At 54.8% G+C, this 20,158-nt stretch overlaps 1 long non-coding RNA gene across 2 annotated transcripts in view; it reads right to left on the reverse strand.

Moving 5' to 3' along the window:
* LOC112647852 (uncharacterized) overlaps nt 1-6,067 on the reverse strand; it is a 53,452-nt gene extending 47,385 nt beyond the window's left edge. The window contains exons 1-2 of one of the 2 annotated variants that reach the window (XR_003128533.3): nt 5,917-6,067; nt 5,403-5,454 (exon numbers count right to left, since the gene is read on the reverse strand). This is a non-coding gene — a long non-coding RNA (uncharacterized LOC112647852). The other variant, XR_007403821.1, reaches the window with a different exon arrangement.
* Between the last annotated feature and the right edge of the window lie 14,091 nt (nt 6,068-20,158).

The following is a 20,158-nucleotide window of genomic DNA, read 5'->3' on the forward strand; positions in this document are numbered from 1 at the left end:
AGAAGAAGAAGAAGAAGAAGAAGAAGAAGAAGAAGAAGAGAAGAAGAAAGAAGAAGAAGAAGAAGAAGGAGGAGGAGGAGGAGGAGGAGAAGGAGGAGGAGGAGGAGGAGGAGAAGAAGAAGAGGAGAGGAAGGGAGGGAGGGAGGGAGGGGATTCTATTGAGCCTTGTTTTGATACCTGCTGAGCCGGGATAGCTCTGCAGGCTACTTTGTCTCCAAGCCACTGAAAACTCCTCAGGTTTTCTACCAACAGCCAGAGCACAGCCATGCCACATCCCCTGACTCAGGGAACCCATCCCCTACTGCTGGGCATCAGCATTGTTTCTAATTTCTCCCTAGTATACACAGTTCTCCCCAATGACTCTTGTATCTTCGTGATCCTCCTCGGGGCAGATCAACACTTTAGAGGCCCCTGAGCCCTGGCAACGTTTGGTGCCCTCCCCCCCCAAAAAATGCACTATTAAGTACAAGCAGTGAAACAGGGTACGGACATCTGGCCAAGTTCTGGTTTTCCCCTGATGCATTATGCCTTGTTTGAAGTATTAAATTCAGTTTTAAATCCATTTTTGCTCATTTGGAAGGGGATGCCTCTCTGTGTTGCTGGCACCCCCAGCACATGCTAGGGCTTCCTGACGTCACTGCTGAGGTATGACTCTTACCTTTGGCTAATTTTCAGGAAGAGAAATATCAAGATCAGGTGGTCTCCCACATGGGAGGCTTTTTGGTCCAAGTGTCTGTCTGTCCTCCCTCACCATGGGATCCATGGCCTGTCACATACCTTCGCTTCGTAACTCTCTGGTGAGTGATTCATGATGGCCAAATGTCCCCAACCCCCCTTCTCCCAATTCCTCCCTCACAGGCTGTACAACCGGAGCCAGTATGTGATTAAATGGACACACAATGGATATGACCATCTTGGAAGCAGATGTCCTGAGCCTTCAGGAGGGTCTGAGCCCAGAGGATTTGGGGCAAGGGCAGAATGAACTTGTCCCTGGGACAGCAGGGCAGTGCTTGGAGAGCCCCAAGCTATATCACACCTGGAGGCCAAACTGGCCTGGCCCCTGACTGGCCATGCAGCCCCCTGGACTTCACTTGCTTTGTTTATAAAACGGACATAACAAAATAGTTAACGTCTCCCTATTGACCCTCAGTACAACCCCAGCTGTTGCTATGACACTCCAGGCTCTTCAAGGAACACAACTGGGGACCCTCACTCAGTCAGGCCTGATGCTCACCTACACTTCCAGCCTCACTCGTGGCGTCCCCTCAAGAGTCCTCCCTCCAACTCCCAGCCAGAAGCCCTCCCCATTCCCTGTCAGGGCCCATGTCTGACCAGTCTTCCCCCATCTGCCTCCTGGAATCCCACTCATGCTTCCACATCACTCCCCACTCCCTCGAGCCTTCTGAAGGCTCTGGTACCCAGGCGCCTGGTTTGGGTCTCAGCCACGGCTCCTATGACAGCTTTCCTGGGAAGTAGGCAGATGTGTCTCTCACTGAACTGTGACCCCGTTGGGAACATGGCCACACCTGGGTCCCCTGGCAGGCCCCAGTGGAAGAGTCTGTGACATACTGACCAACTGATTTGGGGGGTCAGGGAATTGGGACTTGGTTTCCTGTGTTCTTTTCCCAAACCATCACTTGACACAAAACCAGAAGTCCAGAAGTGCTCTCAGAACTGGACACTCAAAGACAGAGGGCTCTCGGACGTGAAGAAAGGCGGAGTGCCCAGATTGGGCAAAGCCATCACTAAGGCCCCTTCTGGCACAAAGCCCACAGTGCCCTGCCCAGAGACCAGCCCTCCCTCCCTTCTGAGCACTCAATAGCCCATTCCTTTAGGTGAGCCCTAATCCACACCTTGGTCTTTGCCCATGTGGTCACTCCACTTGGCACACGGCCACTCCCCCACCCGGCCCCCTGCTCGGCACCTGCACACTGCAGCATTCAGCAAATTCACTCATGAACGAATCCTCTGAGGGCAACCCCGTTGCCACCTCTTCCGGGAAGCCAGACCTGACTGCTTCAGCCTACAGAGACCTCTTTCTCCTCCGGCCCCTCAGAGCAGTTATACCTTGTACCACACTCATGTGATATTACAAATTTAGGGTGTTTTTTACAAAATTTTCCTCCAAGGAATGCCTATATGAGTGGAACAATGGGACAGGACAGAGGTGGATGTGGAACTGTGATCCAAGGGCCCCAAAGCCTTGGACTAACAAGTGGGGGGGCTCTGGGCCAAAACGAGCAAGGCTCTGTCTCCAGCCAAGCACCTGTTGCTGGCTGCCCTGGCACAGCCATGACCTCCGATGAGGCGGCTCTGTGCAGCCAGGGCTACTCTGGGGAACACAAGTGCCTGAACTGTCAGCTGGCCACGGTCCCTGCATCAGGACGGCCAGTCCTTCCTTACAGGGGACCAGGGGAGTAGGGGCTGGGGATGCATCTCCACATACACCACAAACAGGAAATGAAATTTTAAAAACAAACATGGAGCAATCTTAGCAATCAATTCAGGGATTGCTAAACTAGGACTCACAGGACAAATCTGGCCTGCTGCCTTTTTTGGAAAGGAAGTGTTGTTGGGACATAGTCTTGCTCATTCTTTTTGGTCTATGTCTCCTACCTATAGCTGCTTTGGTGCTGCAACAGCAGAGGTGAGTCATCCCAACATAGATCATAGGGCCCGCAAAACTAAGATATTCCAAATCTGTCCCTTTGCAGACAAAGGGACAAAATCCCTGCTCTAGTTGACAGTTTTGGGGGATGGAAACCTAGCTTATGGAGACTTCTTTGGGAATTCACATACACACCCACAAACTCATACACACACGAGTGAGTGTGCACACATGCACATGAGCACACCCACCGGCACCCCCCCCCCCCCACCGGGGGGCTGCTTTAAGTGTTCTTCCAGCCGTACTGATTGGTCTTGGAGAATGCACCTGACCCACGCTGGACCAATCAAATTCTTTCCCACAGGAATTTGAAAGTGAGCATCAGGTACATTTATGGGCTTGGCTGAAGAGAAAGACCAAGACCCCTCCTGCTGGAGTCTCCAGAGCAGCCCTGATTCTGATCCTTCCCGACACTGTCCAGCACTATACTTTCATACTAAAGCTGGCCAGACTCTTCCTGGCACTGACTTCTCCCAAAGATCCCATGAAGCTGGTTTCAGCCTCAATGCCTTTATATGAGGCTCACAGCTGGACTGACATACAAAATCCATGCTTTCCCACTGGCTGTACCCAGGCCCCTCCATTGGCTAATTGACTGCTTGGGAGAGAGATATGGAGGCCTAGTGCCTGGTTGAGAATGGACAGTTCAGGCAGTGAGAATGGGGACCAGATGACCTGGCTGGGGTGTGCGGAGAAACAACTCCTCCACCCTCCCAAAATTAATCAGCTTGGGGGAAAGAGCTTAGGTGGGAAGACAGAGTGTCCTCTTGCACCCTTTTAGGAGGCCAGGCACCATCCGGAGACCCCTGGGAATATTCCCGGAGCTGAATTAACAGGCCAGCTTCTGAGGTCAGCAGGCCCCAACTGGAGCCAATCTTCCAGCCTCTCGAGCTCTCAGGTGACCCTAGTCCCAGCCACCATCTTGATATAACCCCTCAAGAGACCTCAAGCTAAGGTAGTCCCAAATTTCTAACCCACGGAAACTGTGAACAACATTCAATGTTGATTGTTGCTTTAAGACACTACATTTTGGAGTAATTTTTCACAGCAAGCTAACACACGGCACAGACCTGTCCATCCTTGAGTACCCTTGTTTCGGAGAAGGCCATTCCCCTCCTCCCCATCACAGAGTCTGCTTTCCTTTTTGCTGCATCCAATCTAACAATTCAACCCCAAAGTGTCTCTTGCTTTTGTTCTCTGTTCTTTGGTCCCTATTGCCACAGCCAGGGAGCATTAACAGCCCTTTGCTGAGCATGTACTGGATGACAAGGTACCTACTGTGTGCGCTGCTTTTGGTACAGAGTTGGAGTATTCATGGACTTGTCACAGCAACTGGATGAAATAGGCTTGTTGTCCCCATTCTATAGCTCAGGGGCTCAACACTCTGAGAAGCTCAGGAACTTGCCTGAGTCCCCCCAGCTGGCTGGCTAAGTAGGAAATCAAGCTAGAATGCAGGTTTGTCCTCTGTCCGAAGCCCAGAGTTCTAGAAGTAGTCCCTGCAGCCAGCTCGTGACTTCTTAGATTCATCTTACATGTCACTGACAGGTAACTCTGTCTAGAATACACAACCAAGAGCCCTATGATCCTAGTGTCACCATCGTGTACATCCTTCAAAGTTCAGCTCAGAGGCCTCCTCCTCATGAGCCACCTGACCCCTCTCCTTGAACATCTGGAACTTCTCTCCTAGGAGTTACCTGTTTATTCTGTTTAGGGCCCCTTAGGCCTGCCTGGTGTGCTCAGGCCCGAAGAAGGGAATTTGCCTCTGAGGGTGGAGTGATTGTTGTAGCATAATTAACAACGGAGCCTTTGGGGGAATATGCACAGAAATCAGTGCTTCGATGAATCAATGATAAGTAGCTCTCCAACTGAGCGATTTAAGTCATCACTGACTTAAATGATTGATTGGCTGATTGAATAGGACATTGCCTAGATTTAGAGTCCCAATGTCATATATATATATATCCTTTTTCAACAGCAAAAGCTTTTATCACACATATGATCAGGGGTAATATTCAAAATATTTAACACCAGTACACCATGGGCATCAACCAATCAGGAAGGATATCCCCCTAGGGCCAGATCAGGTCGGGCGCCCCCTGTTGGGCGCCTCTAGTGCTCAAGAGGGTACTTGAGAAGTTTGGGCACAGCCTTTACCAACTCTTTAGAAGGAGCTCAGTGTGACACTGCCAAGGCCTGCTGGCTGATGCAGCCCTACACACGGAGTTTTCAGAGCACATCCATGGGCCAGCCCTGGGCTGAGCCGGACATGCCCAACAAGCTCATTCCATCCTTAAAGAGCACCAAGAGGTGAGAGAGACTACCAGTGTCCCACATTACAGTGAGGAGTGAGGACATGCGACACAGGAGGTTAAGCTGTTCGTTTGAGATCGCACAAGGATGAAGTGACTGAACCCGGACCGGCTCCAGGCCTGTCGAGGTGCCCCCTAGGACCTGCCCCCATAGAAGTCATGGGTCTGTGGCTTGCCTGGGTGAGGCACCTGTGCTAGTGCTGGATGTGGCTAAAAGGACCAGGATTGGTTGAGGGCTTCACTAAGGAGGTGTGACCTGAGACAAGCCCCAACCCCAGCATCCTCCTCTCTGAAGCTGGGATGCTGTCCCCCCATCCTGGGCCACAGTGAGCGGACAGAGGCTTGTCTGTCAGCCATCCACCTGGCAACAGGAGCAAGAGCCTTTGGCAGGATAGGTGTCATGCCACTCCCCACTCCCCACTGACCTGCTGTAGGACGCTGGACAAGATGCCACCTCTCTGAGCTCATTCTCTTCATCTGCAAAATAGGGTGACGATAGCATGTTATGCCTCCCCGGCATGGTGAGACGATCAAAGATCCGACTTCTTTGACGGGATCCGGATATTTCCTGGCACTGTTTAAAACCTGTGCAGGTCCTGGGCGGTGCGCAAAGGCCGAGTGTGAAAACCGACGGTGGCCGGGGGCAGGCGGCGGGTGGAGAGCTCGGCTGGGGCCAGGCACCAGGGCTCGTCCCCTGCCCCAGAGCCTCCTGCCGCCTCTCCCACCCCTCCAAGCTCTTCAGAAGGCGGAATAATTTCTCCTTCGTTTTCACTTTTAATCACAAAATAATTTTGGTGCCCAGAAGCCTTCCTCTCGGAGGAACATTTGTGCGGGATGATATCAGCCTAATTAAGTGCTTCAGCTTTGGGGCTTGGTCCCCCCACCCCCCCGACCCCTGCGCTCCTGCCAAGCAGCCCTGCCGCCTGGCCGCCCGGCTACCTGCACATGCGGCTTCTGGAGCCTTCCGCGCCGCGCGCCCCCCTGCCCCGCGCGGTGATTGATATCTTGATCAGGCGCCAGGAGGCGGCGGACCAGGTGCTACCTCGGCGCGGGCTGGAGGCGGCGCGCTCTGCGAACCGGCCTGAAAGGCACAGGCATGTTCCGCAGCAGCAATGAGCCTTTGTTTGCCTTGGCAGCGCCGCGGCCTCCCTGGGGCCGGCCCCATAAAGGGTTTCTGTTCGGGCTGGAGGACTCATTGTCGAAAAATTGTCCCTCGAAAAATTAGCATGGTACAGTGGAGAAAGCGGAACGCCCGGCAAATGACAGCTGCTGGCCCCAGACAAGGGCGCGAGAGCGCAGTTTTGCAGGGTGCTCGCTCCCAGAGGCACCCCTCGCTCCAGGCCTGGAGTGGCCCGAGGGGTGACAGGTGAACGGCAGGGACCGGCCGGCCAAGGGCAGGCAGCGGCCAGATGGGGAGTGGGGCTGCGCTGGGGGCTGATGGCTTATCTCCGTAAGAGTTAGGGCACCTCCCCAGGCACCGCAGCGCAGGGCCTGGGTGTGGGGTGTTTGAGGACCGACGAGCCAGAGTCATGCTCAGAGGGTCAGCTGTCTTGAAATAAGGGGTGGGGTGCAGGGCGGGGGAGAGAGAGACCGAAAGAGAGAGAGCCTAAAGGTTATGTGGTTAATTGAACACCAACAGCCACAGATACGATTATGCCCCTTTGTGTCTTTCTCCCAGTGTGTTGATGGAAAAGTAACTAGATTAAAAGCGCCGGGAGCCTGGGTTGGAGGGGCCGGGCAGTGGGGGGAGATCCCTCCTGAATGCCGACCCAGGGCTCCCGCAGTCCCAGCAAGGAGGGAAAACAGTCAATTAGAGAGGAGAGAAAAGATGGAGTGAGCTGTGGTTTGGCATTTGCATAAAGGCTGGGGCCCTAGGCTGCCACCCTTAGTGAGGGGGGCAGGGGTTCCCAGGGGAGAGGCTTAGGGGTGTCATGGGGGTGAAGTGCATGGTTACTGTTGAAAATCTCAGCCAAAAGCCTGTGTGCACACATGGTACGTGAGGCAGGGGTAAGGGTGACTGGGTCTGTGTATGGGACACACGTGTGTGTGTGTGTGTGTGTGTATGCACTGACGTGTGAGTGTATTCTTGCTTCAGGCTGCTTGCGTCTGTGAAGTCATGGGTATCCATATGCCCATGTTTCAAGCAGGTGGCACCACCTGTGTGGCTTGCGCTGGCCTCACCTGTGTTGTGACCTCATGTGCAGATTTTTGCAGTTACGCACCTGGGCATCTCTTGCAAGCTTGGAGCACCACCGGATTGGGGGGCGTGGATCTGCCTACTTGATCCCATCAGCATGGGAAGATCAGAGCCCCAGGATTTCCTGTGGCTCTAAGGAGCCTGGACCTGGAACTGGACCCCCAAGCTTGCTCTGCATGCAACCTCCCTAGAAAAACCTTCTTCATCCCTCCAGCCCACCATTTGCATGAAGCTCCCTGACCTCCCAGCCCAGCCATCCTCCCCCTCACCACTACCCTCCACCAGCCTCTTCTCGGAACAGGCAAATTTTAGGCTGAGTGAAAGGAAGACCAACGAATCTGGAATGAGACCAATCTGAGGTCAAATGTCAGCTCTAGCTTTGTGACTTTGAGCAGTTACATCTCAGAGCCATTGACCAGTCACAAGCAGATAATGACATCCAATTACAGGGCTGTTTTAGGAATCAGTAAGATCCCACATATAAATAGGAGGAAGTCCAGACACCCATTTACCTGGGACACCCCAGTTCTACTTGTGGCTCCAGCATCATTATTAACAGTGACCTTTAGGCTTGGAAGCATCCCCTTTTAGGTTATAAATGATAGGGTCACCCCAAATATAAGGTGGGCCAGCAGGAAATATTTTTCCCTTCTCTTCCTCTTGCCCTCCCTTCTCTGATAATTTAAGGCCTCGCTTCGCTACTAGTTAAGACTTGTCAACTCCCAAGAAGAATCCAGAAGGCAGGAGCATCCCCTTCCTGTTCCTCACCATACCGTGGGACCGGTTAATATGCAATAGACATGGGGCAGCTTGACTGCCGCCAGGGGCAGAGCTGGCCTCAGGGACTCAGTGCAGCTGGCTGGCCTCTGCCCACTGGGTCCACAGCAAGACGATGGAGGGATGCCAGATAAGACTGGGGTGTCGCTGTGAATATGGGCTCCTACTGTGAATCAACACGCAGGGTCATGTTTATGCTGCCACTGTCCTTTGTGAGGACAAGACTCTCCCCCCGACCTTATTGTAGATGTGACCCCCCCTGTACATCTGGGCCAGAGATTCAGTCTTCCCTGACTAGCTCGGGCACAGCTTCTGTCAACATTTCACCGAGAGGACCATTTCACCTGTCGTGTTGCAGGCTCCCTGAAGCAAGCCGGTGGTTGTTCTTTATAACAGGGCCACGAACAGGCCCGCTAATTGTTGCTCACCTTATGCACCATTCACCCAAGGAGAGAAGGGCCTTACCTAAATGGTTCAGGAGGGCAGCCTGGGAGCCCGGGAGCAGAACACAGAGCCCTTCATAGTTGAGATACACCCTGCGTTGACAAACTGTAAGTTTAAAGCTTTGATAATGGAGCCAAGGCCTCTTTCCAAAGACAGAGCTGCTTTGACCCCAGGTCCAAGACAGGGGAATTCTTCTTGTCTTCTCAGATCTGGAACCCTGTAGAACCTGTGCTCCTTGCTCTGGGGTCCTGATCCTAAATCTCCCATGTCTCTGGAAAGGCTAACAAGGATCTGATCATGGAGTAGCTTATAAGTCACATTGAAGCACTTGGACTTCACTCTGAGAACAATAAAGCCATTGGAGGCTTTGGAGGATGGACCAGGACAGTCTGATTTATCTGCTAGATAGTTCTCTCTGCCTGAGGTATGGAGGACGAGCTTGAGGGAACAAGAGTGAAGCCCAGAGACTGGCTGGGAGGCGACTACAGTAACCTAGGCCAGATGAGGGCAGCCTGGACTAAGATATAGGACTAGTGAGTGGAGAGAGGAGGAGGAGGGCATAAGGCATATCCTGGAAGTAGATTCCCTGCTTCTCAGAAACTGATTGGATGTGGGGATTATTCTGGAGAGAGAGGGGGCCAGGATGACTCCCGGGCTGCCAGAGGTGACTGAGACCCAGAAGGAGAGGAGTATAGGAGTACAGAGGAAGTTGGGGGGGGAGGGTAAACCCAGGAGGAGACTGTCCTTTCTTTGCACTCCCTTCATGACCCTCGCCTCCTGCAGAACTGTGACAATGGCCAGGCCGGGACCCACATGCCATGCTGTCCAAATGCTATGCTTCCTCCCTCCAGCCCACCCTGGGGTCCAGCCCTTCTTCCTTCCTACTGAACCCTGGGGGCCCTTTCTGATCTCTGGCATCACCTCCTCCAGGAAACCTGCCCTCACTTTCCTCTCTGTCCGCCCCCCCCTTCCTCCTACCACAAGAAATATATGTCACCCATGTGCATGAGCACCTCTCACTCCCACCACCACCTCTTGCGGAAAGGAGCATGGCCAGTATCCCCTTTCACGGTCAGCACCTGCCACAAGACCTGGTTCTGGGGAGACACTTGTAGGGCATTTGCAGAAGGAGAGGAGGGAGGAAGGCAGGTGGAGGAGGAAATGAGCATCGGTCAAAAGCCTCCAGTCCTCAGCAAGCATAGCAAAAAAACCAGTGGGGTGCATACCCCCTCACCCAGGAAGGTGGTTCCTGCCTGACTCCTCCGGGGTGGGACATGGTGCATGAGAGGAAGATCACGGAGCTGGCCCTAGGCTGGTGGGTTGCTCAATAAGCTCTCTCTTATTAAATACACTGATGTCCGAGAGAACCCTCCGTAAGTCCCGGCTCCCTTCCTGGATCCCCCTTGTTGCCTTTTGTCGGTCTCCCTCCCCACCCAGTTCCTCTGCCTCAATTCTTCAGAGCAGTGCCAGGAGAAAGGAGCAAATGTGATCATGTGATCATCAAGCCCTGGCAGCCACCTCCAGCCCATGTGCGGGGTCACCGGGTTTCCAACCTTCCACCCCAGGTGCGGGAAACAGAGCTGCAGGGCCGGGAGCTGACGGATGGGGCTGTAGGTGCTTCCACAAAGGTCAAGGCCCAGGCCCCTGGCAGCTCGGGGAGGACAGTAGGGTACAGGAGGGACTCCAGCCAGAATTGGAGTTTCCTCCCACAGCAATGGACCCACCTGGTGCTGAGACCCACGTGGGCAGTGCCCAGTGACTGCTGGGGGGGCCTCAGAGGGGAGGGGGGCAGCACTGATCTTTCTGGAGCCACCCTATCACTGCCCCACCATCCCGCCCCACTCCACCACCCTGCTCCCCCACTTTATTGGGTGGATGCAGGGCACTGTGCTGTCCCGAGTGTCTCCCCTGTTTGGACTGACCAGTCAGGGCTCACTTGCCTGCTAGACCCTCATGCACTGGGACGGCAGGGTGGGGACAGGGCCACCTGCCTTCTGTGCCCTCCTCAGTGAGCCCCTGGAGCCACATTATCTGAGGGGGCCTTCTCGTGCTGAGAGCCTCCAGGCACCCCCTGTTGCCCATTCCCACCATTCTACTCAGCACACAAGGCCCCTGAGAAAGGGAGGAAATTAAGGAGACAGCTCATGAACAGGCTCTCATAGCATCACCATGTAACAGAAAGGTGAATTGAGACACCCATATTGTCCCTAATTTGATTCTTATTTGGTCCTTATTATGCGCAAGGCTTTGGAAAGATACAGAGATGAGAAATCTTAATAGAAGCCACTGTGAGTGCCGACTGTCTACTAGAGGCTTTACGCTCACTGTATCAGTCATTCGCATTTTGTAGCTGAAGAAACTAAAACTCAGGAGGTTGACGAATGTACCCAAGATTGCACACCCGGGGGAAGCAGAATTGGAAGTAGAGGTGCTTATTCCATTCTGTCTCTAGGAAAAGACTACATGCTTGCCACCTGGGTGCATTCTGACCACAGTCAAAACCGTCTGTGGAGGGCAGTCAGGGCAGTCTTCCTGGAGGAGGAGGCACTTGGAATTGTTCTTTAGGGATGAACAGGGTAAGGTGGAGAGCAGAGCAGGGGGGCTTTCTGGGTCGTGGGAACAGCATCACCTCTGGCATGGACATGGGGAGTAGGAATGCAGGGCTGGGTCCTAGAAAAGTCAGAGGAGTGATTGGGGTCTGACCACCACGGACTCTGAATGGCGAGAGTTGGGACATAGCTCTGCAGGCCTCGGGAGCCCCTGAAGAACTGCGAAGGGGAGTCCCTAGGGCCGGGAGGTGGGAGAGTCTGGAGGAGTGCCGGGGTAGGAGGCCGGGAGGCTGGGCACACTACGGCCAAGACACGGGGGCACAAGCTGGAGCCCCACCCCCCAAATGGCCAGGTTGTTTGTGAAAACAGCATGACTGGAAAGGGCCTCCTGACATGAGCGTGGGTGAGACAACTGGAAGCCTGTTGGGTTTGAACGACTGAGGAAGGACAAGTGTCCAGCCGGCCAATAGATCTGGGGAGCTACCGGGCAAATCAAAGCCCAGAGCAGAGCAGCACTGGGGCGCTGAGCACCCAGAGAAGCCGCCCCCGGAGAGTCCCCGGTGCCCCCCCACCCCGGGCCTGCAGCCACGAGGGGCTTCCAAGGGACATGGAATGCCTCCTGCACACGGCTCCCGGGCAAGGAGGGCTCAGATCCCCCCACCCCGCAGCTCCCACTGACACCTTGTCACCGTCATCCTGGCTACCCCCTGCCGACATTCTACCTTTAGCAAGCTGTGGAACAGAGCTGCTGTTTGGAGACGGAGTTGGGGAGACCAGAGCCCTAGCTCCCACTCCCTGTCCCCCACGTGTAAACAGGGCTGTGGCGGGAACTCTGATGCTAGCAGGTGTCACTTCAGGCGAGTGACTTAACCTCCCCATGCCTTCGTGTCTTCCTCTGTGAAAGGAGGCCCACAGAAGCACCTGCCTGGTGGGCTTGTGAGGATTCTTTTTTAAAGGATTTTATTTTTTTACTCATGAGCAACACAGAGGCAGACACATAGGCAGAGGGAGAAGCAGGCTCCCTGCAGGGAGCCTGATGTGGGACTCGATCCCAGGACCCCGGGATCACGACCTGAGCCGAAGGCAGACACTCAACCACTGAGCCACCCTTGTGAGGATTGAGTGAATCTGCTTACATGGAGGGTTTAGATCGAGCCCAGGAAGTCATTGCTGCATTAGCATCATGCATGCCTGTTGAGCTGGGACGGACCCCTCAAGTCCAGAGGAGCTGACAGAGCACAGCCGTGGCCGCCTTTGGGGGCGGCTGAACTGGAGGGGAGAGCCAGGAGGATTTTCAGGGCATAGACTACCAAGCTGTCCTCCTCCAGCCTGGCGGGTGGATGCCTTGTCCCCAGGGTCTGTGCCAGCCAGGGCTGTGCTGGCGGGAAGGGACAGGGTGACAGGGCGCACTGTCTCTAGGGGCTGTGGACAGCAGCCTGGCTTGTTCGTGCGCTCTTGACTCACCAAGTTTCCTGCCCTGTCTGGGGAGGCCCTGCCCCACTTTGGGGCAGCCTGACTCCCTGATACCCTCGGGTGTGTGGTGAGGGGAGGTCTTCACTTGGGATCTACTCAATGGGGCAGAGGTAGCCAGGTCATCCTGTGTCCCGCCCAAGTCAAGGCCACTTTGATCCAGTTTCCAGAAGCCCCGTAAGTGGGAAATTGAATGATGATAATTTCAGAAGTATAGGGAAGGTATTTGGGGCCAGACAGATTCATCAGGGCGGTACTAGAGCCACCACCCCTTGCTCCCCCACTGCCCTGGGGCCAATGCAGATAAGAGCAGGGTGGGGCTCTGTGTACACTGGCCCCTTCAGTCCTTGAGAGGGAGTCTAGCTTCTCAGCACTGCCTAGGTTTGGTGGGGACCATCAGCACGCTCAGATGCTATTTCATCGAAGGTTTAGTCGGTAATTTGGGTATGCTGCCACCAGGTGGCTCCTCCTTCAAGTCCCTCCCTCCTTGACCACAGAGCAAGCCTTGAATTCAACTGGGCTTCCCTACCATCACCACTCCCGTCCCAGAAGAGAGTTGGCTCTCTATCCTTGCCCAGGCCAGCCCTTCTTGGCAACTCACTCCAGGCCTCCTCCACCAGGTGTCCTCAACCTTCTCTGGCCCTTTCAGCTCTCCTGGTCTGAGGCCCCACTTCCCTGCCCACCATCAGCCCAGGAACCCCTAGTCCTAAATAATTGGAACATTCATTCTGTCCCTCCCAGGTTCCCCATAGCCCCTGGGCTCTTCCTGACTCTGCTGCTCAGTTGAACCTTCTCTAAGGGACCCCCTCCCCATCTTCCACCCCTGACCAACAGTTTGAATAGCTCCTCCTTCCCATTTCACAGGAAATGAAATTCTTCTTCTCTGCCTCTTTCAAGGGGCTCCCCCTGCTACTCAGTCCTGAAAATCCACTGAGCAGTCAGAGGGTACAATGGATGGATGTTTCTTGAATAGAGGGTTGGGTGAGGGGGCAACACATTTTCCTGGGCCCCTACTACGTGCCAGGCCCTGTGCTGGGCAGTGAAGTGGCAGGATAAACACAGAAGTGATGCATGAGTAGATGCAGGTCAAAACACAGGGATGAACGGAGACGTGGGGAAGGAGGAATTGGGTAAAGGGTTTGTGGGTGATAAGAGGCTAGGGGGCTGGGTATGGAAGCAGTAAGTGGTTCCTGTTATTTGTTGGAGAGGAATCGGGTCACTTGACCTGAGGCCACAGTGGCAGTGCTCCCGACAGGACCCAGACCAAAACAGATGACTCACTTATGCATGGCCTTGGTCAGCCAGCTGCTGTAGGAGGGGGCTGGGCAGAGGGGGCTGCTGGAGACCAGAGCCAAAGTCACAGTTATCCTGGGGAGCTGAGACAAGGTCAAAACAGGCCCCACCCGCACGGTGCCAGGGCGATCAAGAGGAACAGCCTGGGGACTCGGCCCAGAAAGCACCGTGACTCATCTACTGAGCACCTACCAGCAGGCAAGGATGCCACTAAATCAGTCTGATCCCCAACAACCCTGGGAAAGGGGTGAGCCTCACCTTACAGGAAAGAGAATGAGGGATGGGGAGACAAAATGACTGACCCAAGGTCACAGGGCTACGAGGGGCCCAGTCAAGATTGTCTGGGGTTCTTTTGGTTAAAGCCCACACCTTAGGTCGGTTAGACATGCATTCTGCAGGAGACGGCAGGGAGACGCCAGCCAACATGTAGCCAGTGTTAGAGCAAAGTGGGCACCTGCATAGGGTGAGCCCGCAGGGAGCGGCCAGTTCACCCCATGAGGAAGGCAGCCTGGCATCTGGGGAGGCACGGAGCCTCCGTCACGAGGGCACTCGCAGGTAAGTATCTTCCCTGCCTTGAACTCTAGCTTTCTCATCTTTAAAAGGACGAGCAGCACTCCCAGAATGACCTCCGGACAAGGCAAGATGCAGTTGGCAGACAGAAGCCCCCTTGCCCCCCGCCCCATGCTGGGCCCTCTATGAGGGGATTCGTGCCCTACTGTGGGCAGGTCCAGCGGGCAGACACCACCTGCCTGGAGCCTGGACAGCTCAGTGAGCCAGTAATAATACTGATGCTCAATTAGAAGTGACCAGTGCTTTATCACTCCTGAGGCGCATTCCTACCCATTATCTCCTTCCAGATAGGGCAGGCAGGGCACACATTATGACCTCCGTGTGACAGATAGGAAGGCGGGGGAGCAGGGCTTTGTGGAGCGAAGCTGGGAGTTCTGTGGGTAATTCCCTTCACCCTCCCAGCAGCTGGAAAGGGTAAGGATCCCATCCCCATTATACAGATAAGGATGTCGAGGTTCAGGGACGTTCAATGCCTTGTCCCAGGTCACACACACCATCAGACGCTCAACCTTACTCAAACACAGACCCTCCAAATTGAGAGGAATATGCTAGATGCCCTGCTGGGTGTCCACACCCAACCCCTGAACCTCAGTTTCCTCATTTCTGGGGACAGGAGAGTGGGCAAAGCAGATTGGTCTCTGGGACCCTCTCAGCTCTGACAGCTGGAAGTCTATGACCCTCACGTGGGAAGAGCACTGGACGCTGAGTCCTCAAAGCCAGGTGTAAGCCCCAGCTCTGGGACTCACCAACAGTTTAACCGGTGGCCCGCTGGGTCCCCTTCCTTGGAGATCAGTGTCCTCTTCTGCAAGAAGAGGGAATTAGCTTTGGCTCCGCAGGTGTGGCCAGGGTACGTGCAGAGGAGCCCCGAGGGGCACAGCACTGTCAGGACCCGCTTGCGGTACCCAGGAGCAGCTGGGACCTGCGGTCTGAGGCCCGGAGCCTGGGAATCCAAGACCTGGTTCCCTGGGGTCAGGGGGCTCACACGGAGCCTCCGGAGCTCTCCCACCCGCGGCTAATTTATTGTGATGCAAAAATCAGGCTCCAGGCCGGCGGGAAGCAGAGCTGAGCGCCAAGCACGCTCCCATCCTGTTCTGTTCCACATATTTTCGCTATTTATTGTCCCCATATGTGATGCTGAACATTAAAAAACATGTTGCTGAGATTCCTCCAGAAAGGGCTGACATTTCACAATATTCCTCTGATGCCGGGGATTACTGCTCAAGATGATGAAAACGTGGTTTATTCAAAACAGATTGGGGCGGAAGAAAACAATGGCAAGGCCCCCAGAGGGCCCGATGCTCCTGTCACCTCTCCGGGGAGGCGAGCAGCACGCCCCCAGCAGAAGCCCCAGCTCTGGGGCTGCCTCGACCAGGTGGGGCTGGATTGGGGGACAGGATTGGGTCAGAGACTGGAGCCCCCCCGCCCCCCACTAGCTCTCAAGGCCATTGTTCACCGGGCACTTCTGACCCCTGCGCCAAGGGCCCCAGCATCACCCTGAAACACGACCCTTCCCGTTTAATAAAGGGACAAAATGAGTTCAAGCAACCATTCAAGTTCACAGAGCGGAGTCAGGGTTAGGAGCTCAGGCTCCGTCCAAAGACTGTGTTTTTAAGCACAGCCAAGAGGAAGAAAGGGTGTCAGGCATGGAGGCAGCTGACTTGCTGTGTGGCCCTGGATGGGTAGCTTTACCTCTCTGGCCCAAGTTCCCTCACCTGCAAGACGCGCATGACAACCACGTGTGCCTCGGAGAAAGCATTTTGGGTACACGACCTAGCAAGGGGTCCCTCCCAGGGACATCTCCCCCTCCAGGGAGCTGCAGTAGCCAGGCTGGCTCAGCTCTCCCTTGCAGGGGACCTGGAGCAGGTGACTTGGGCCTTGGGGGCCTCCCTGTCATGTTTGTAGATTGAGGGATCTGGCTGCGATTGGCTAGAAGGAGACCCCAGAGGATTCTGGATGGAGCTTGGGCTTTGGGCAGACCCAGGTCCCGATCCAGCCCTGCCACTTGGGACCCTGGGTTCGTTCTTTCTCTGAGCCTCTGTCTGAGTATGTGGGGCAGGTGCTTGCGGCTGCGCACAGCTGTGGGCACGGCATGCTCCTGCGGAGGGAGAGCGCCTGGCCCACAGCCTTGCTCCAGGGCAGTGTCCGGATGAGGAAGCCCCTTCCAGCCCCTCAGTCCCAAGGCACAGGACCTCCCCGCCCCATCCCACTGGGTGTCACCTGAGGAGGCAGTGTCAGGGGCACAGGCCGGTGCCCATGCCCCAAGCTCACCTTCCAGGGGGTGGGGATGAGCAAGCACATGGGCACATTTGCTACTGGTGACTCCTTGGGAGAAAACAAAATCATGGGTAAAGGGTGAGGGCACCATAGAGGGGCATTTTGACGTGGGAAGGAAGTCTCTGAGGAGGAGCAGAGGCCTGGCCCCAGCGAGGGCACAGGCTAATCTGCGAGCTCCAAGCAGAGGGAACAACAAGTTCTGAGGTAGACATGCCTGGTGGGTTTGAGAACCAGCTAGGAGGCCTGTGTGGCTGTGCAGAGTAAATGAGGTGTGGAGCCATGTGGCCACCTCAGAGCTTGAGGCTGGATCAAAAAGTAAGGGAGAAGTCGCTAGAAGGGGTCTCACTCACTCACAGTGTGGGGAGGGGGCGGCAGACATGTGAATGGAAGTTCAGGACACAACCGTGTTCCCTGATGGAGTTCCTGCTGTGTGTGTGCATTCGGGGGAGGTTGAGTCCTGAGGCCTAGAACCACCCTAAGAAGTTGATACTGTGATTCTGTGATTCATCTCATTTGCAGAGGGTCCAGAAGATTCGTGTCACTTTCCTAAGCTCATGAGTCGGGATTTGCCCCCAAGACTGTGTGACCTCAGACAGAGCTCCCTCTTACCAGGCTGGGAGCTGGGGGTAGAGGTTGGGCTGCGCTGCCCATGCCAGGAAACCAGCAAGAAGGCAGTCTGGGGAGGGGGCTGTGGGCCAGCCAGGAAGCTCGGACGGGCCCCTGCTCCCTCCCACACACAGGCTACCGACATGGGACAAGAAGCAGGGCCTCAGTTGGATCATTCGTACCCAGAGGATTGGGATCAAGGGAGCCGGGGCCCTGCCACTTCTGGGCCGCCAGCCCCCAGTGCTGGGAATTGGTGTTCACCTTTTCACCCCAGGCCCCCAGAGGCCTCCCGGCCACGGCCACGCCTCAGGGGTGCCAGGGCAGGGATCAACCCACCTCAGCCTGTCCACGCCCACGGGCACCCCTCCCCCCACAGGAACAGGCAAAGGCACAGCAGGTGTGATATTCAAAATGTTTAACACCTGGAACAGTTATGTAAATTAAAATATCCACCTAAAGTTTTAAAATATTTTCTTTTCTTTGCCAACTAGGCTGTGCCTTTCACCAATACGGCTTACCAAGTGACGCGAGCTGTAACACAGATAACTGAACCAAATCAACCCAAATGTCCCTTCACTTCTTCCCCAGACGTGATTGAGATCTTCTGTTGGGACATGGCTGTTTCTGGATTTGTTTTTTTAAGATTTTATTTATTTATTCATGAGAGACACAGAGAGAGAGGCAGAGACATTGGCAGAGGGAGAAGCAGGCTCCATGCAGGGAGCCTGATGTGGGACTTGACCCCACGACCCTGGGATCATGACCTGAGCTGAAGGCGGGTGCTCAGCCGCTCAGCCACTGAGCCACCCAGGCGTCCCTGTTTCCAGATTTTAAAATGCCTGTTATCTAAGCTGAGCCCCAACCTGATGCAAGACGCTCATACAACACTCCCACCCCCCCCACTACCACCACCATGCCGAGAGTCTTCAGGGTCCAGATGGCCTGCATACCCGCACCCAGAGCTTCCCGAGTGGCCTTGACCCAGCCTACCCTGGGAGCCAGGCTGCCCCTCTGCCCACTCAGCAGCCACAGGCCCCTCTAGGTCACTGCAGAGGCCGCTGGCAATGCCATTCAGTGACTAGGGAGATGAAGTGCAGACAAAGGCTCTGTACCAACCAGCAGGCAGAGCCTTGACTCTTTAAGCCACTGGTCTGACCATGGCACATGAGGCCCAAGCCAGGGCCTCTCCCCGAAGCCACCCCAGCAGCGGGGAATTCTGCATGAGGGCCTGTGTGACAAGCCCCTCTGCCCAGGCTGTGCAGGCAGTATACCCCTCTGGGCCCCTGGGATCCTGGAAGGAGGGAGGGAGACCAGGCTTTGGGAAGATCCTGACTCACTTTCCTAAAGTCAGCTCTGGGGTGATGGTGCCTAGGAGCCTGCTGCCCAGCCAGAGTCATCCAATTCTCCCACCACTGTGGCTGCACCATTCATGGGGTCAGAGCCCCTGGTTCCCCTCCGTCTTCTCCCTGGGGGATAAGGGGTGTCAGCCAACAGCTAATCTGCTACAAAGGAGGCTCCCAGAGTGGGTCTCAGCTTCTTGCCCAGCTCTTCCTACCACTAATAGGTAAACTGAGGCCCAGAAGGAAGGGTCTCTTCTCCAGCATCAAACTCCAAAGTAAGGCCTCAAATACAGTTTAAATCTGTCAGCATGTGGGGCCCCTGGGTGGCTCAGTGGCTGAGCATCTGCTTTTGGCTCAAGGAGTGATTCTGGGGTCCTAGGATCTAGTTCTGCTTCGGGTTCCCCGCAGGGAGCCTGCTTCTCCCTCTGCCTGTCTCTGCCTCTCTCTCTCTGCATCTCTCATGAATAAATAAATAAAAATTTTTATAAATAAATAAATAAATAAATAAATAAATAAATAAATAAATAAAGCTGTCAGCATGTGTACTCGGGGCTCCAACGGACCAAGGGCAGCCCAGCTCTGGGGTTTGCCGGCTGCATGGCCTTGGACAACCCAGCAGGCCTCTCTGACCTTCTCAGAAGGCCTCCTCACGCCTTCCTTCAACAACATATGGCGGGTCTGGCTATGTATTCTGGGTTTGAGGGCACAAGTGGGAGCAGATACATGATAGATCCACAGATAAAATGCCAAGCCCTGTCTTCCTCGTGTTTTCAACCTAGGGAGCAGTCAGAAAGCAGAACAGCAAAGAAATACAAAGATGCTGCAAAGTGATGCTGGCCAGGGGGTGAAAAGAGAAGCAGGGCAAGTGTCAGAAAATAGGACAGGCAGGACAACTTGACATGTCCAAAGAACAACCAAGAGCCTGGGTGGGGCACAAACAGGGCTGATAGGATGTTGGGAGGGGATGGCAAAGGCCTTGAAAGGACTTGGATTTGCTCCACATGAGGTGGGAGCCCTTTACTTGGAGGATTGGGACACCTGGCTTCATGGTTGGAGAGTAGGGTCTACCGTGTGGGGCTGCTGGGAGAGGTGGGCCATATGCAGGGGTGTGTGAGAGGGTGAGCCTGAGAAATGACTGGAGTCAGATAGGTCTTTGCACCAGAAGTGAGGCCACATCCCTGGCCTGACATGACTGTCAGGAGCCGAGTCACATCCTAGACCCTGTTTGGGGTCCACCTCACCTCCTGGGCCGGCAGCACCTGGACAGCCTCCTCATGCACAAGGAGAATGAGGGCAAGAGCCTACCTGAGGTTACACAGCCAAGTAAGTAGCAGAACATCACAAATGGAGGTCCCTGTCCTTCCCGGCGCGGGGGACCCCATCCACCGGCCCAGGCAGCTGGCATCAGGGAGGGTGTCAAGTTACCAAATAAAAATATCAAGACTCGCAGTTAGATTTAATTGCAAGTAAACAACAACTACTTTGGGGTTTTTTTTGTTTTTGTTTTTGCTTCTTCTTCTTTTTTTTTTTTTTTTTTGTATATCCCATGCAATAGTTGGGATAAACGTATTCCAAAAATTACTTGTTGCTTATTTGAGATTCACATTTAAGTGGGCATTCTGTATTTCTCTATTTTCTCTGGCAGCCAGAGCACCAGGGCC

Source organism: Canis lupus, chromosome 19 (assembly GCF_003254725.2).
Source record: "Canis lupus dingo isolate Sandy chromosome 19, ASM325472v2, whole genome shotgun sequence".
Classification (NCBI taxonomy): Eukaryota; Metazoa; Chordata; class Mammalia; order Carnivora; family Canidae; genus Canis; species Canis lupus.